This window comes from Arachis ipaensis, chromosome B09 (genome assembly GCF_000816755.2).
Source record: "Arachis ipaensis cultivar K30076 chromosome B09, Araip1.1, whole genome shotgun sequence".
Classification (NCBI taxonomy): Eukaryota; Viridiplantae; Streptophyta; class Magnoliopsida; order Fabales; family Fabaceae; genus Arachis; species Arachis ipaensis.
In genome coordinates this window covers 22,613,980-22,618,066 of record NC_029793.2, presented here as the reverse complement: position 1 = coordinate 22,618,066, position 4,087 = coordinate 22,613,980, and the positions used below count along the sequence as shown (strand labels likewise).

The 4,087-nt window shown below is 33.7% G+C and overlaps 1 long non-coding RNA gene across 1 annotated transcript; it reads left to right on the top strand.

Moving 5' to 3' along the window:
* On the top strand, window positions 209-1,744 carry LOC110266457. The gene is made up of 2 exons (XR_002353863.1): window positions 209-300; window positions 1,681-1,744. It is a non-coding gene; the product is annotated as an uncharacterized LOC110266457 (long non-coding RNA).

Here is a 4,087-nt window from a genome sequence, read left to right as displayed (position 1 = left end):
CATCGTCGTGACAGCTCCTTCTCCTCTTCATCCTTGCAAATTCAAGCCAAAGGTTAGTCCTTTTTCATTTGATTTTATACTTTCTCCAAAAATAAAGTGGGAAAATAATCACTGCACATAGTATGTGCTCTTCTTTTATTTTTCAACTGAGATCCTCTTGTTTTGGCTTCTTGTTGTTGTTCCTCAAATCCACCGTTTTGTGCTTGCTTCCTTGCTAGCGTTCGGCCTGTGGAATCTGGATACTCCATAAAGTTCGACAGTAGAGGGTGCCTGCTGCCTAGTGTTGGCTTGTGTGTGTTGGTGATCCCCATTTGGGTATTGTTACTCTAGTCAAAAGCTGAATAAATATATATGATATTATGAACCATTTTCTTTATTGATTTCTGCATGTTTGATTTATTAATTTTTTTTTTATTTCTTTTCCTCTTTTTAATTGATTTGATTTCTTCATTACATGCTTCATTTGCAACCAAGTGTAGTGATTAATTGAATCAATATTATGGCTATAGTTTATTCAAAAGTCCAAAGCTTCCTAAATGGTAAAAAATCATAAATCAAAAAATTTTTTAATGACCCAAAAGCAAAAAACATGATTAAAATTGAATACACAAAGTTCCAAATTCCCCATCATGAATGAGAAAAAAATAATAACAAGAGAAAAAAGGTCACTTCTTTTAACCAAATAGTGGGAAGAAAATGAATTAGCTGAGTGAGAGTGGTTGAATTGGAAATGAAAAACTTTCTTTACAGAATGCTTAGGTTTTGTTAAGATTTTTTTTTTTTTGTGAATCAGATCACTTTCAGTTTCAAGTTGAAGTTTAAAGGTTCAAGCTTTGTGTTTGAACTTCAAAGAGAAGGTACTAACTTAAGAGTACCTATATGAGAGTACGATATCACACTTTATCGAATTTGTTTGTAAATTGCTATTTATTATTTGAGTTATTAGTTTTGTTTTAGGTTAAAAGTTTTTAAAATTGAAACGAGGCAAATGAAATAATTAATTAATTATAGGGTAAATAATTAAAAATTAAAAATTTAATACTAAAAACATTTATTGTTATTTGTCTTTTGTATGGAAGTATATTCATTTTTTCATCTAGTTAGATTTTATCTTCAGGTGCTATGATTATTTTATTTTAAATTTTTGTATTAAAATAACATATGAATAAAAAAAATAACATTACTATAGGTACAAAATATTTGGACATTCTTCTCTTTCGGATCTTTGATAGAATTTAAAGAAAATTAATGGACATAGAGCATAGCACATACATGCTGAAACCTTATATTTTTTTTGAATGTCATCATGAGTATTTTAGTTCATTTCTCTTTTTATAATAAAATTCAAATTATACAAAAGTTCTTTAAATTAAATGGCTTTTCTTACTTGTCTCTGACTAAAATATGTTATTAATTGTCCGTGGTTTAGTTGTTACTAATTTCTAAATGGCTAAGCAAAATAGTGTGCTTGTTTCATTGGTGCACTTACAAAGCATCTGTTCAACGTAGCTTGAACCCATTTTTTTTAGAAACTATATTAAATCCTGCTTGGTTAACTTAATTTTTTATTCTAAATTATTAAGTATTGTTGGTAGCTAAGTCCACTTAATATTGGTGATAAATCAATGCATTAATTAATATGCCATGTGACTTACAGTGTATGTTTATTATTTATGACAGTGAGTTTTGGAATTGAGTTTGACATTTAGGAGTTGGAGATAAGTGTCTCATAACAAGGTATGTTTATATTGGGTAAGGTGAAACCATATTTTTATATTCGGCATTTAGTTTCGTTTTTTTTTCTTCAACAAATGAATTGTTAGAATGTAACAACATATGTTACTTTCTGTTTACTTTTACTATTGATATGTCCATTCTAAACATTATATTTTCATAGATGGATAACGAAAATATCGAAGATGCTAATTTAGAAGATAAAACGAACGTCATACATGACTTAGAAATTCAAGTACATCAAGTCACTTCTACTGCCGTATATCAACCTGAACCAATACAAATCTTAACTCATGTTAGGGAAGAGTTAGAAAAGAGACAACATATTTGCGTTACATCTCTTTCATGTGTTACGGTGCATGCATTGTGTACTTTAGAATTATTATCACAATATAGGCCTAGGCAAATTAATGACGAAAACATGGAAAGAGAAAACAAGCGTATTCAGTTAATGATATAGTTATTGAAGTCTGACAAATGTCGAGATGTCATATGTATGAGCCCTTAAGCATTTCAACTGTTGTGTCAAAAGTTAAGAGGAACTGGTAGAGTAAAGGATTCAACTCGATCTACGGTTGAAGAGCAAGTAGCTGAATTCCTACATATTATAGGGCACAATGTGAAAACTAGAACCATGTCTTTCTTCTTTCACTGTTCAGGGGAGACAATTAGTCGTCACTTTCACAACATCCTACATGCTATTCTATCGTTAGAGGGAGACTTCTTCAAGCAACCGTATGGTGAGGATGTTCTTTATGAAATACTTCATAATAGTCGATTCTATCCATTTTTCAAGGTACTAAATCTTTTGATTTACTTGGTGAATTTTATGTAATTGTCAACGAAATAATGATAAAAATGTTATATTAATATGTCAATATACTTTCTAAAAAAGGACTACATTGGAGCCATAGATGGTACTCATAGTCATGTGAAGATACCAAGGATGGAAGCCCCTCGTTTTCGCAGAAGAAAAGACCACCCCACACAAAATGTGTTAGCTGCCTGCGGGTTTGATATGAAATTCACTTATGTGTTGTCTGGTTGGGAAGAAACTACCTCTGACTCGAGAATTTTGAAAGATGCTATTGATGGTTATCAGTGGCTAAGAGAAGGGGGGTTGAATCTTAGCCCCTTTTTGCTTGATAATACTTGCTGGCCTTTGAAACTACTTCTGGAAACTTTTTATCTTTTTTATCTCGTAACTGGTCACGAGACTTTTTCTTTTGTCTCGTCCCCAGCCACGAGAATTTTCTTTTTGTCTCGTCAGTCAGCACGAGATATTTTCAGTTTTATCTCCTGGGTAGCAGAAACAGAAATGGAGTAGAAGAAAGAGAGAATTACACCAAGATATATCCTGGTTCAGCTGCTAAGTGCAAGGCAGCCTACATCCAGTCTCCATCACAACAATGATGGAATTTCACTATAATCATCCTTGATTACAAACACCAATTCTCCCTAGGAACTACCCTTCCTATCCGGGACAAGTCCAGAGTCTAAACCCAAACTGAACTTGACGTGGTCACTACCAAGCTTTCAACTATAAAGTGCTAACCCAACTTACAAGGGGATTCCCACAGAATCATGAAACACAACACAGATGTACAAAGGAACTCTAAGGACATCTATGGCTTTTTCTTTTAATTTTGCACTCTCTGCCTTTTTCTGCTCTATGACTTTTTCATACAAACCTCACTGTTTGCCTTTTTCCATGAGACTCAAGATATGACAAAATTAAACAGAAAATTACAAAATGAAGAACATTGAAGGAGAAGAAATATGTTAGCTTGGGGAGCTATAGAAACTCTGTGCTCACTCTATTCTTTTCCTTGAATCAATCCTAACTGTTTACCCTTACTTATAGGAAGAAGCCTTCAAAGGTTGAAACCAAACAAACCAAGCTAATCTTCTTCTTCTTCAAGTCAGAACCGGTTCGTCCAGAGAGAGAGAAGAGATAACTCATGCAAAATCCAACATGCAATTACCTCTAGTCCTTCCTTGGTCACCACTCTTCATTAATCCGAGCCCTTCATCCTTGCCTTGTTCTCCAAGATGAACTTCTGGCCCTTGATGCTTCATGATGATGATAGCTTCATCTTCTCCAATCTCTGCTTCCTCCATCACGTAGCCACTGTAGCTACCTCCTGTGATGGTTGAGCAGAATCAGAGACAAGCCATCCCTCCAAGGATCTTCTTCTCTGACCAAGATCTTCTCTTCCATTTTTGATATGGAGAAGCCAAGATCTCTTCACAAAATCTTACCACAAGTGAAAGAGAATCTTAGCCACAACATACTTTATGTTTTCTTTTTCTTGCCATCATTGTGATGGTCTTTAGACGTGCATCTCCTTCT